Source organism: Rhinolophus sinicus, linkage group LG07 (genome assembly GCF_036562045.2).
Source record: "Rhinolophus sinicus isolate RSC01 linkage group LG07, ASM3656204v1, whole genome shotgun sequence".
Classification (NCBI taxonomy): domain Eukaryota; kingdom Metazoa; phylum Chordata; class Mammalia; order Chiroptera; family Rhinolophidae; genus Rhinolophus; species Rhinolophus sinicus.
The window spans coordinates 125,454,731-125,469,050 of NC_133757.1; the positions used below are offsets into that span (position 1 = coordinate 125,454,731).

Sequence of the window (14,320 nt, forward strand, 5' to 3'; positions counted from 1 at the left end):
TCAAATGCTTTTTTAAAATAATGGTTCAAAGTACTTTTACCTCTCTAATCTTACCTGCCTACACAGGTAAAACAGGAAAAGGACAGGTATTAGTCCCATCTGAAATGGAGAAACTAAGGCACCAGAAGTTTATCAGCTTCTCCAGTGTTGTACGGAGTCCATGATAAATAAAAGCATTAAATGTAGGTCTTGACATTTAGTCTGGTACATTATGATCTGTGCTATTACTCAGCCTCTTATAAACAAAAATGTCTTAAGAAAAAAATGTCCCTAATTCCTTAGTGGCACCCCAGAATAGCACTGTAAATGATCCAGGTCACACTGTGAAATAGTGGCAATTAAGTGGTTAGACACTTATCTATTTCTGGCCTCATTGCAGGCTCACTTTTTTCACAATTTATATCCATTGTAGCATTAAATTCCCACTATTTATTAGTATTGGAGAGCTGCCTATCGTTTGCTAAGTGACTGCCATGGCATATACCCTGTCTCTGAGACCCTGACCTTGGTATTACACCAACTGGATGGACCAGCAGGGGGCCTGACCAAGAGTGGCCCATCTCACATCATCCAGCCAGTTTATGACTTCTGTGCAGAAGGAGCAACGCCGCTAACTGAACCCAGAAGAACCTCTCCTTAGGGAGTTTAAATTTGACAAATACATAGTCACTGGCAGGAAGGAAAAGGTTTACAGGACAAAGGTTTACATGGCCCGTGATGTGCTGGGAATAAGTCACCAGTATATGCAACTACGACCAGGCAGGAGCCATGGGGTCCACAGCCATACAGAGGACCCGGGAGAAGCAGCGGAGTAGTAAAAGCTGAAAACTTTACCCATGAAATACAGGATTCGCTTCAAATTGCTTTCCCCCAATCTGGTGTTGAGGTGAGTGAAGAAAGATTGGTCACAAGTTGACCATCACACAGCTGTCGAAAGTGCCTGACACACAAAGACACATGATAGGTTCACTGGGTACCTAGTAGGAGCATGAGAATTCATTAAACTTGTCTCCCTACTTTTGTATGCATTTGAAATTTTCCATAACAAAAGCTTAAAGCTATAACACATACATACACAACTCCAGAAGCCAACCACTTTCCGTCACTTCCGCTGCTATGACTGTGGTCTGGGCAACCATTGTCTTTCCCATGGATTACTGTAATAACACCCTAAAAAGCCCCCTTCCTTCCACCTTCCCTACCCCAGCCCCCTAGTCTCTTTTCCAACACAGCAGCCAGAAGGATCCTTTAAATCGACATCAGATCATGTCACTCCCCTGCACGAAGCACTGCAAGGTCTCCCTTTTCAGAGAAAAGGCCAGTGTCCTTACGATGGTCTACAAGGCCCTCTGTGATCCGATTCCCCATTTCCTATCTGACATGCGTTGCTGTTTCTGTGGACTGTCTGGGGGAAGAATGTTCCAAGCAGAGACAACACCCTGGAGCAAAGGCCCTGCGGCGGGGGCAAGGCTGGTAACCATGGAGAGCACGGAGCCTGCTAAGGGTCCCCATGGTCTTCCAGAACCGACCGCAGAGCAGACCAGCATTCAGGAAATGCGGGCTGACAGCCTTCCGAGGACTCGGAGTGATGTGGAGAGGGATATGCGTTCTGGAATCACACAGACTGGCTTCACTCTTGTCGTTCCACTTACTAACTGAAATGCAAGTGCTGAGCCTCCATTTTTTCCACTTGGAAAATGGGGACAATAGTAATGATTTTCCAAGACTGGTGTTAATTGAAGTATTTTATATACAATATCTAGCATGGCCCAGCACATCACGGGTACTCAGTAATGTCAGTAATTCAAGCCTGTGCCCTTCTCTGGAAGAGAAAACAGAGCACAGCGTGTCCTGAGTAGATGGACAATTCTTTCCTTAAAACACGCCCGCAGAGCCTGTGGGGTAAAGCAAGCTGGGCCTGGGAATGAGAACTCTTAATTCCGTGCCGTCTGTGATGTAACCAGCTGGGGACTTGGGGCACGTCACTTCACCTCTTCGGAACTGTGTTCCATCAGCTTTAAAATGAGGCAGCTGGGCTAGACGATCGCTGAATTCCCCTCCGGTGCTAAGATTCTGTGATCTCTGACTAGCGTTCGGTGGTTCTTCCCTGAAGTACACAGGGCCTTGCATGTGTGTCACAGGACGTACTGCAGCGCCAGCGGGTGGGGAGAGGGAGGGATCTTTTAAATCGATAAGCATGGCTGGCTTCACGGGTGTGCGCCCAGTGCAGGCTCGGGACCTCCGTCCGCTTGGTTTAACACTCGGCTGTTACTGTCTCAAAATCCGCAGTACGTTTTGAACAAGGAGCCTGTATTTTCACTTTACACAGGGCCCTGCAAATCAGGCGGCTGCTCCCGCTGCTATGAGCTGCCTGTGACTAAGTGTAAAAGGGATTCTCCCGTGAGCACGTGGACTGGCTGCAAGGCACCTCTGGGCACCTGCAGAGCGGTGAGTGGCTGGGTGGGCGGGGAAGAGGTTTTGTGGGGAACCCGGAGGGTCGGATGGTGATGGATCCACACTTCAAACCAGCGCGAAATGCTTCTTAGCCTCTGACACCGGCGCTTTCTCTCCACGCTAGTGTAAGGCTGCCACCTACTGGTCAACGGCAGGAACGCGTTCAAAGATGCAGGGTCGTTGCGTGTCTGCAGGAGGGGTGCTCCAGAAAGGAGGGACATAGCCTTTCTGAATTTTGGAATAATTATCAAATGCTTCCTGAGTTCCAACTCCCAAACTAACCGGAAGTAATACAGAGACTGCCTCTCTGTCCTCCCGAACAATCCCCGACAGCGGCTTTCATTTACTTTTTCCACAGCGCCATGTGCCAGGCGTCAGGCATCCAATGGTGACCACTGGTAAGATACGTGCTGTGGCTCACCAAGGACGTCGTCAAACAGATTCAGACTCAAAGGCTCAGGTTCATCGTGGGTCTGGGTCAGAATCCTCAGAACAGCATCATCATCTTCACAGCTGGGGAGTCATTTAGGTCCCACTTTCATTGAGGGCTAAGGTGCAGCAGGGGGCTCCACCCGCGACCACCAGGCCCGAGGACCCACTTCAGGTTACTGGCTGGAACACACATTACGGGAGAACTGACTGGGAAGAAGAGTGAGCAGGCAGTGGCAGAAGATGAAGCAAGTTAGGGGGCAGGGAGCGAATTCTCAGTCACGGGTGAAGAAGACTGATCCAGAGGGCGTCTCGCCTCCGTACCCACTCCCACCCGCGGCTCCGTCAGAATGCAGGGTCGCCGGAAGCCTCACTTGCACGATATCTAGAGTCCCAGGAAAGAGAGCGTCTAACCCATTTCCCAGTAATCAGTGGCTAGGGCTGCAGTGAAGGGAGAAGCGATGGAAGGTCAGGGCTTCTCCCGGACCTCCCCCAGTTTCAGGCCACCTCCCCTCCGTACAAGCTGCAGCTGGTTCGTCTCACACGGTTCTGACACACTCACCACACCCACTGGAGAAAACGGCTGCGGGACGGGGAACAGGACCGGCCTCCGCTCAAAGCAAACATGCCAACATCCTCCAGGTAAAGGGATATACGCTTAATGCCATTTCTTGGTTTGGCTTTAGATAATTTTTTAAAAGATATCAAGATAACAAGGGTATCAAGCACATAAACGTGGGAGAATTCCTTTGCCTCAGCATATCCTTAGCACAGACAAGCCCGAGTGAGGATGGAGCTTATTTCACACTCCCCGTCCCCGCTGCGTGTTTGTCCCCTGTCCTCACAGCACATGTCCAACGAGGTCATCCAGCATTCCGGATGCGGTGTGCTTGCCTGCCTCCTCTGGTCCGTGCACTCTCCGAGGGCAGACAGACAGACAGACAGGCTCCTATCCATCCCCGTGTCCCCCTTACGCAGAGAAAACGCTGATAACTGCAGGTGAAGGGAGACACGGCCTGCAGGGCAGCCTGCACCTCAGCGAGCCGGCCTCCCCGTCCGTCTCCTGAGCCCCCAGACACAGAAGCTGCCTCCGATCACTTAACATTGTCCTGGACCAGGTTACGCCCACTTTGGCCACGTCCCACGGGGCCACCTGATCCACAGGCAGTCGGTCCACTACTGGACAGAAGCCTAGAATTGGAGAACAGTACCTAAGCTCAATAGTCCTAATGAATCAAACCGGTTAGGGTCTCTCTCTTGGGAAGTTGACTCCAATACACAGAAACGTCAAAAGCTAGTAGTGATGGGCAAAATTAGAAAGGGACGGAGGAAAAGGCAAACAACAGAGGCCATGAGGCAAAGGAGATCGTGGTGCGTTCTAGTAAACACAGATAGGGCAGAAGAAAAGAAGGTGAGAGGGTAAGTTCTTAGAGGTAGAAATAAGAATTCTTGCTTCTGGTGGATAAAAATATAACGCATTCACTACAGCTTCCTTGGATAATGATTGGCCAAGAGTACATATTTCTTTAACGAAATAAGAACTCGTTCCTACCATGAGCTCCTACCGGGTAACAAGGGGAGAACAAGACAAATCTATTGTTCCCATGGATCTTTGAATCTAGCACAGAAGCTGAGACTGGCAATAGAAGACTGACACTGATCAGTAGAAACAACTGTGAAAAGCATTACAAGGAAGTCATGCAGCCTCTCACAGAAACACAGAAGGTCTCAGTCATATGTCCCATTGGTCTGTTTTTCCTAAGCTGCCTAATTATGTGGTCTTTCCTGAATTTTAAGAGGCTTAATTTACACCTGGATTCTTTTCATGCTTATTTTCATTTGTAACTGTACATGAAAAGGCTAGTTACAAGGGCCTACAAAATCTTCAAAATACAAATTGGCTTCAAAATACAAAGAGAAAATTATAAAATATAAATCCATACATGTATTATCCACAAAATGTAGTAGCGCCAATTCTAATGCAGTTCAATGCAACCCTCACTCCCCCTACAAGGTAACACTTGCGTGGTGTCTGTACTCTGCCAGACATTGTTCAAAGTGCTTTAGAAAAATCAACTCATACTAATCCTCACAGCAACTATCTACCATAAAACCTGGTATTACAATCCTCGTTTGACAGATGAGGACACTGAGGCAGACAGCAGTTATGTGACGTGGCCAAGGTCAACAGCCAGTAAGTGGCTGGACCAGGATTTGAACCCAAGCAGTCTGATTGTAGAGCCTGTATGTTCTTGAGTCCAGATTCAATTTTACTTAATATGGTGATGTAGGTAAATTTTATTTCAAAATATCATCCAACAAATATTTATTGAGCATCTATTCTATGTGGGTGCTGATCTGGTGTTAGAGATACAACAGTTGAACAAGGCAGACCAAAACTTCCCCTCCTCGTGGAGGGGATACGGGTAACATACAAGAGAAAGAAGTCAATATGAAGTCCATTAGCTGGTATAGATGCCATGGAGAAAACGAAGCCCGGAAGAGGGGTGTGCAGTGCTGGGTGAGATGGTGGGGACAATGCTAAATAGGGTGGTCAGGGAAATAACCTGCGTAGGTGACGCCGGAACCATGACCTGAAGGAAGTGACGGGAGGAGCCATACTAAGTATGTTTTATGCGCTACTGGAAAGAGAGAGCCCTAGCTCCGCGCTTGGACCTGGGACAGTCTTTAAATGGCCCTGGGTTACACTAGTGAGCTTCTGGGGTTTGCAACATAAAGAGCTCAGCCTGCACAGCGAGCTTGATGCTGCCAGCTCAGGAAGCACAGATGATGCCACTGAATGAGCAGGAAAGACGCAAGCCTCCTTGTGTACCCTGAGCTGGGCTTTGTGTAGGGTGATTTTATGAGGTGGCAGTGCTGACAACTTATGAGCTTTATTCTTCCCAGTTTCTGAAGTCGATACGTCAACTATTCTAGTCTGCCTAGGTCACCATCTGAAGTGGTTCATTCTGCAGCTGTTGGGTGGACTGTTCCACGAGTCTCTTAGGTCTAATGGTTCCCAGTGCCGTGCAAGTCCTCCATTTTCTTATCAATCTTCTGTCTGGATGTTTTACCTACTACTGACAGTCTACCCAACTTCCATTTGAAATATCGAAATGCTCTACAATTATTATAGGACTGTCTATTTCTCCCTTCGAGTCTGACCATACCTTCTTCTACATTTTGACTCAGCATCGGCTTGTCTGCTATAAACCTTTGTTTCCAGAATTCTGACAAACCTGATTTGGATACTTTCTGCTTATTTCTCAGTATTTCTGGGAAGAGACAGGAGGCTGGGAGTTGCTTAGTCCACCATTTTGAACATGGGTCGCCTAAGGTGACTTTTTGACATAGCTCTCACCAGCGCAGGACAAAAAAAAAAAAAAGAAAGAAAAAAAATCCTTTTTTTTTTTTTTTTTCTCTCTCACAGGGATATTTACAGATATGAACATAAAAGCTGAGCTTCTCCAGGAGGGCTGAAAGCTTCCTTCCAGCATCTATCACTTCCATTCATGTTGGCCCGAGTTTCCCGAGGAATCATAGAGCTCCTTGAAATGTATCATAGATTGAAAACCAGTTTAGAAATCATTGCAATCCTGACACTTACATACCTTGCACCTGTGCTCTCATGTCAGAAACAGTTAAACGATAACTTTGACCTAGACAGTCTTGCTTTTCTAATTTACCTGTTTTCAAAAAACTTTCTTCCCAACTTCTAATTAATGTACTTTCATTGAGAAAATTTGGAAAATGTGAAAAAGCACAAAGAATAAAATGATCGTGAACCTGTCTCCTAGAGATAACTGCTGTTAACATGTTGACATTTCTCACACTAATAAAATAAGGCTAATTCTGGTTAATATTTTATATATAGCAGTTTCCACCTCGGCATCCATTTACTTAACACTGTTACTCTAGTTCACGCCTGTGCTGACATTGTCATGGCTACTCTTGGAAGCCTATCACATAATTTTATGAGAGAGGACATGTCACGTATTGACTAACCCTTCATTCTCCACCCTAAATGACTGTGCCTCCAACACTTTTCAATAAAACAAAAGCAGGCTGTTCGCTCTGTTGATTATTAGCATAATGATATTTCAAGGTTATGGGTTTCAACATCCCTGTCATCTGTGCCTACCAATTAAGTAAACTGTGCCCTATTGACGTTGTTTTTAAACATTGAAAGGCAACAGAATGGCTGCTTTACTTTAAAAGAAAAGCTTTCCTGAAACCCTAACATGAAATAAAGAAGCCTGAGCGCTTACAGTTGAAGTGTGCACGCGTGTGAGCCGGCAGGGTGAGGAGGGCAGGACGCTCCTCACAGCCAGTGCGGCCTGGCCTTCCCCTCGCCCAGGCCACGCCGCCCAACCTCAGGGCTCCGGGACAGGCTCTGAACACCCCGTGCTCTGGGACGTGTCCTCGGCCAGCACCGCCAATGAACTGGGTGACCGCACCTGCGTCTCCTGTGGCTCCTCCACTCACCGTGCCGGCCTGATACACTCACAGAAGACTCCCTGGAATTAAAGGCCAGGGCTCCAACATGCGGGAAGCAACTAGGGCACACCCATTACTCGCACTTGTAAGACACCTCAGGAACTGTCCCCATTGAGAGAGAGAGATCAGTAGTGACAGCTTAGTGGTATCGTTACACTGTTATGTTATTAATACAAAAGAGATCATTCAGGGGGTGACTGGTTAGCTCAGTTGGTTAGAGCCTATTGCTCTTACAACAAGGCTACCGGTTCGATCCCCACATAGGCCACTCTGAGCTGCGCCCTCCACAACTAGATTGAAACAACTACTTGACTTGGAGCTGATGGGTCCTGGAAAAACACTTAAAATAAAAGAGATCATTCAACAAGTATTTTTTTAAAAGGATGGTATTAGTGGTTACATAACACAATAGAATATTATGGAATAAATAATTTCTTCCTCATTCAAGGTACTGTTTGAGGTACTGTGGAGGATGCAAAAATGGTGACAATATAATCTCTCTCCTAAGTAATACTTAATACTCTGATGGGGAGACAATTTACATACAATTGTGCTACAAAGCAAGTCAACGTACCAGACACCATGTCAAGAAAATTTCAATGTGTTTTGAGCTAACGTAGAGAAATTTTGAAAATGATCAATCCACTAACAGCCTCGTCAACAGATGGCTATTATTGGATGCAAAGGGTAATAACTGATGCAGAAGGAAGGGCTAAAAACAAGGGAACAAATGCTTCACTGCTTTGATCTTCAGAAGATAACTGTCTCCCCATGGAGAAAGCATGACATAGGAAGGAGCCAGAGACAAGTTAAATGTGAGCTTTTTGCAACTGGTGCGTTAGCCATGCCGTGAGTGGAGAGCTGGACGGGAACTGTAATGAGGGCGGCGTTATGAAGTTGGCGCTGGCACTGACAAAGCGTGGGTAGGGTCAGGATAGGCGGGGAAGCACACAGTTTAATGGGAAGAACACGCGCCAAAGCCCGAAGGCGGAGAGATTTCCATGAGGAGGATGGAAGGAGGCGAGCTGGCGGAGCACAGGGCGCCGCTGGGCCCCAGGGGGCTGAGTGCGGGGCATGAATGGGAGCTGCTAAAGGCTGAAACAAATAGCAGGCAGTTATGACGACTGTACAATTCTCGAAGAAGACTGTCACAGGTATGGAACGCAGTCATGATGGAAGAGAAAAGAAAAAAAGGAGGGCCTGAGGGTACTGGGGTGGCCTGAGACGTGGATACTTGGAGAGAATCAGAGGTGCCAGGCAGAGATAAAGCCTCTGAAGGGACAGTGAAGTCACATCAGTGTCAATTAAAAAGTCTAGTTCCCGATCCTCTACTGCAAGTTTAATGGTGAGCTCTGGGGTGCGACTGAGGACCAGGTGACCCTGTCCATTGATGGGGTACTGTCCCACAGATGGGGGAAAATAAAGTCTCTCAGGGTGCTGGGGTCTAGAGAGATTGTTTTTAAGCTTTCCTTTCTTTGCAGCCATTGGAAATAGAAAACAAGAGTACTCATAACAGAAAACACCGGAGTCGCTCTACCTGAACTAGTTCACACACGTGTTTTCTCCTAATAATCTATCTCTAGGAAGGAAAAAGACAAGGAGAGACTGACCCCTCTCGCTTTGATTGGAGCAGGCAGACCGGGGAGACTGATGTAAGAATTCTCACCTTCTGCTGGGATGTCGGCGGTCCCAGCGTCTCTCAGCCTGGGACCGCCGACATGACACCCCATCCTTGCCGCCAGAAGTGCAGGTGAGAAGTCTCCTTTCCCACACTGCCCCTGGTGGCATTACAAATGCATTCCACAGATTCACCTCCAGCTTTAGGCTATCCGCACTGGCTATTGGCTGTATACTTAGCGGGTGGACTGAATGCTAGATGTGACGATGCCACAGCAGTGAAGAAACTGGCAACTCACGTTGTTCCTGACTTTGGTATCCTTTAGGGACTGACTCACACCCAGGAACTCATTGTACAGTAGAAATAAACCACTTCCTTGAAAAAACTTGGGGTCATTAAAATTTCATACCCTCACCATCCCCAATCATCAGGGCAAATAAAACCTAAGAATCTTGACATCAAAAGGACTTGAGGAAAAGTCTGTCAAGAAACTGGACTCAATGGCCAGAAACATTACCTCTGGCCCTTATAAAAACCTGGAACATTCCAAATAGAAGACATGGATTAACCCCTTTTGCAAGAGTGTTTGCTTGCCCTGTGCCTACTGGATTCAGTAAACAGTAGAGGGACTTAAGTGAACAATCGGATACTATAACTAGCTATATACAGGGACTAACTAGGATACTTGGAGGAGATCACCAATACGCCAAACGCACACAGCCTCCCCTGACTGGCAAGCCTCACCACCCCATTTGACCAGGAGATTGGGTGTACATCAAGGTTTTCAGAAGAAAGCACACATTGTAGAAGAAAGCATTTTTATGGACACTGGCCACATCACCAGCTATTACAGCTGGCTCATAAGCCACCCTGTGTCACTGGGGTCAGCTCAGTTGTTCCCCTAATTAGCTACCAAAGACCAAAAATTGCATACGGTCAGGCCAAAAATCCGGACTAAGTTGGTCAGGTAACAAAACCAAGCCTTCTAGCTGCTAAGGCCTAACTGCAGGCCTTCTGTATCAGCTATTTCACAACGGCTTCTGCTCCTACAGACTGACCAGGATTACATGGACGAAGGAGACATGCAGATGCCAACACGGCAGGTGACAAGGTATACCAACCCCCAATCTGGTCACAATTTCCATTCTGATCTTATCCATGAACAATACCGGTCTTTTTATGTCATGTGATGATAAGGTACATAAAAGGTTTCCATCTGAGAGGTCAGAACGACGTGGACTTGGATTCCTGTCACCCTCTGTCACCAGGTACTCCACATAAATGTCCACCAAATTACTACCTCTTAAAGTCAGCCACATAAACATACTAGACGAGGTGTCATAGAAAACCGGCATATGTATCACAATTCTAAGTTCTTTTCAGCACTGAGATCCCTTTTCTCAGGCTTTGGAAGTCACCATTTGGGAAAGGCAGTTTGAAATCCTTCCAGAGTAATAGAACAAGAGTTCAGTACCACGTTTTCCCGAAAATAAAACCTAGCCGGACAATCAGCTCAAATGCGTCTTTTGGAGCAAAAATTAATATAAGACCTGGTCTTATATTATCTAAGACCCAGTCTTATGTTATAGTAAAATAAGACTGGGTATATTATATTATATTATATTATATTATATTATATTATATTATATTATACCAGATCTTATATAAAACCGGGTCTTATATTAATTTTTGCTCCAAAAAACACTTTAGAGCTGATTGTCTGGCTAGGTCTTATTTTCAGGGAAACACGTATCACTATGCAAACATAAGAGTACAAAGGAAGCCCTTCAATTAGAAGTTAATAGTTAGCCTCTGTTGTACTCTATAATCGCCTCACCTGGACACACTGACATCACAAAAAGAAGGAAGAGGTACGCCCTTTGCTGAAGAATGCTGCCTCTGTATAAATCTCTTGGGACATATAGACACAAATCTACTCCCTTTGAAGGACAAGATAAACACTCTTGATCAGATAAAAGAGGCTCAGTCATTCTACGGGACTGACCTATTCCCAGGGAGGGAGATTGATTTAATGGGAGGTGGGGAAATATGCTTAGATTGCTTATTTTCTGTTTCCTCATTCTCATTCTAACCTATGCTCTTGTCTCCCTTTCCAGGTCCCTTGCCACTTGGCCACAACCCAATTCTCTCCACAGCCACAAATTCCATTTTTATGTGAAATTTCTAAGGAAGTTTCAGACAGGGGAAACGAAGTGAGCCCAGAGTATGTCACCCCAAAATATGCCACTTTGGCATGTTGATTATTTTGAATTAAATGCACGTGAGAGATGGCAGGTGAGAGAAGGGCACTCTGACCTTTCTGTTTCTTCCTGAAACAAGGAGATAAAACTCCCATGTGAAGGGCCCTTCCTGTACTAGGAGGAAGAAAAACATTCTTATCACCAGAGATGGGGAATCAAGGCAGGAAATCCACACAAACAAACCTCCTGAGACTAACCCTTATCTTTCTTGTCATTTCTCCACAATTTACCACCCCTGTGTGTCATGCCGTGTCTCTGGTCCCGCTCCCCGCACAAGAACGCAGGACATGATCACCAACGGAACAGCCACGGAGCCATGGATAGGGGGTTCATACCACCATATTCTCGCTGGCGGCTGGGTTGGAGGCACAGGACGCAGGCTCCATACCACGCACAATCCACCGTCCTCTTCGCTGCCAACCAACCAACTTGCTGGCCGCAATCCGCACTTGCTAACCACACTTGCTAACCGTGTCATCTGCAATCCCCGCTTGCTAGCTCAGCCACGGCAGTTACATCAGTGGCTAATGGCTCACTGGCTACAGCTGATGGCCAAGTAGTCACAGCTGATGACCGTCTACTAGCCGAGCCAGCACCTTTCCACGTGAGGCCAGGAGCCTGGAAACTGCTCTCTGGGACCCTGTCCCCACACTGTGTCTTGTTTCGTTGTCTAAAAGGTATAAAAACTGTCAGCTCTGGTTGCGTCTTCAGGTCTTCGTGCTCTTACGAAGGTTCTCATGTGCATGTAACAAATAAAACCTGTCTGTTTTCCTCCTGTTAAGCTGTCTTCTCAGTTTCTTACATCACTTGACTGCTGGAGCCTCAGGGAAGACAGAGAAGCCCTGCTGGCCTGCAGTGGTCCATCACTGCCTCCTGGTTGCGCTCTAATCTCGCTGGGGCTCACACTCCCGAACCCCTGGGTGATTCTTAACTTCACTCCCCTGAGGTACGTGCAAAGTCTCCTGTTCTCTGCCCCCTTAGAAGCTCCCGCTGGTTAATTATCATTTCCACCTCATTATTAAACCCACTTCAAAGACTGACGGAGTGCAACATGCTGGGGGCAGGCCAAGGCCCATCAGCGGGGCCCCCCTAAGGCCTTGGGGGACCAGGGACCAGAAGGGACGCCCTGGGCAGTCCCAGGGCGTAACCGTCATCTGACGGGAACAGGAGGTGACGGGACTTCCGGCCCCGCCAGGGCAGTTCTTCCAGGGGAACCCGAACGACCAGCTCCCCGCCGGGAGGCCGCAGGCGGAGCGGGTGGGGACCGCCCTGCCGCTCGCGCGCCTGACCGCAGTCACGGACGCAGCGGGCCGCGGGCGGCGCCTGCGCGCTGCGAGCTCGGGCACCGCCCACTTCCGGGGCGGGGCCCCGCGCCTGCCCGGGCGGCCGCGCTCCGTCGCGTTTCTGGGCGCGTGAACGCGGAAGTGCGCGACGCGGGGCATCCCCAGCTGCTCGGACGGCGACGCGCGGCCGGTGCGCGATGGAGGGGGGCGCGGCGGCGGGAGAGGGTCGGGACGGGCCCCGGGAGCGGCGCGGCCCGGGCGGCGCGGCGCGGCGGGAGCAGAACCACCGTGTGCAGCCGCCGTGCGCGGCCGGCCGCTTTTCCAAACACTCCTACTGGCTGGACCTCTGGCTGTTCGTCCTCGTCGACCTGGCGCTGTTCCTGTTCGTGTATCTTCTGCCCTGGTGAGTCCTCTGAGTGCGGGGTTGACGTGGTTAGCGGCCTGGAGACGCTCTCCTCCCGGGGGTGCGGGCGGATCAGGAAGCAGCCCCGAGAGCGTGGGGTCCCAGGCCTCCCAGCCGGCGCGTGGGGTTGGGGCGAAGCCTGTGCCGCGGAAGGTCCTCCCCTGGCTCCTCACCGGGGTCTTGAAAGCGGTGGGCTTCATGCGTTTGTTTGCTGATGGTTTTGGAATGAAACCGGCGGGTCTGTTCGCCACCACGAAGGAAACGAGCAGTTCCGTCGCGTCTCGGAGCTCTTCTCGTCGCCCATCGGGGCCAGTGCGTGTGAGCAGCCAGCTCACTGGGGTGTAGTGAGGCCTAAGTGAGAGAGTAACTTATCCACGGCGATGCGTTTGCCCGGTGCCTCGCAGCGTAAGGGCCCCGCCAGCGCGGCCGGTGGTCGCCAGCGCTGTGGCCGGGAGCAGGCCGCGCAGGGGTCCAGACCGGTCCAGACGGAGCTCGTAACTTCTCTCCCAAGTGCACCTGTTTCCCAGGGTCCCCACTTCAGTAAATGTTAGCTTTGCCCGCTCAGTAATCCTGCCGGAAACCTGGGACCTGATAACCCCTCCCCCGGCCCTTGTCACACGCACCAGCACATCCCCAGACAATGGATAAGGCACAGAATTCTGTAGCGTCCACTTGCAACATCCATCCTCTCCATGTTCATTGCCATTTAACTCTGAAAAGACAGTCCTGGCGGGGGATAAAGGAAGGGAACGTAGAGAAGCAGCACAAGAGGGACAGAGGCCTGAGGTGATAAGGGACAAGTGGAGGAGGGAAGCAGTGAGCCGAGGGGCCATGGAAGAAAAGCAGCCGGCGCACTTAGACCTAAGCAGCTCTTCAGACTTGGGAGGTGTTTACTCACCATGTAAACGTCTTCGCAGTCAGCACGCTGGCGGATCTGCACCCCTTGCTAGGGAATTGGGGCTTCTTTCCCCACCTCCAAGGTCTGGCCAAGACTCCGAGGTAAGCTCATTGTATGAGGCCCCATTTTCTCAGCTTTCTGGATGGTGTGGCAAATGAGAAGACAGAGCGTTGAGGGGGGGATGGAATAGGTGAGCCATTCGTACAGGCTCACCTGTCCTCCACGTCCCCTCCTTTTTTGGTGGAGACTGATACCTCGGTATGGTGACTTTTTTTAATGACCTGAATTTTCAGCTCTGGGTAGAAAATGGAAGCCTTGGAAGGAATGGTCCAGACCGTTTCTTTCATTGCTCTTGTCAATATGTAAACCATTTAGGAATAGGCAAGTAAGTCAATTTCAGAAGTTGGCATAACGTATTAAATGAGAAGAAACAGTAAACATTCTTGAAAATCCTCGGTTTTTACAGAATGGTTTGCC

General features: G+C 48.9%; 1 long non-coding RNA gene across 10 annotated transcripts in view; it reads right to left on the reverse strand.

Moving 5' to 3' along the window:
- Positions 1-14,310, reverse strand: part of LOC109454136 (uncharacterized) — a 54,239-nt gene extending 39,929 nt beyond the window's left edge. For 8 of the 10 annotated variants that reach the window (XR_012498256.1, XR_012498255.1, XR_002138439.2 and 5 more), the window contains exon 1: positions 11,457-14,310. This is a non-coding gene — a long non-coding RNA (uncharacterized LOC109454136). The remainder of the gene's footprint in view (positions 1-11,456) is intronic. The other 2 variants (XR_012498257.1, XR_012498252.1) reach the window with 1 other exon arrangement.
- Positions 14,311-14,320: the final 10 nt, after the last annotated feature.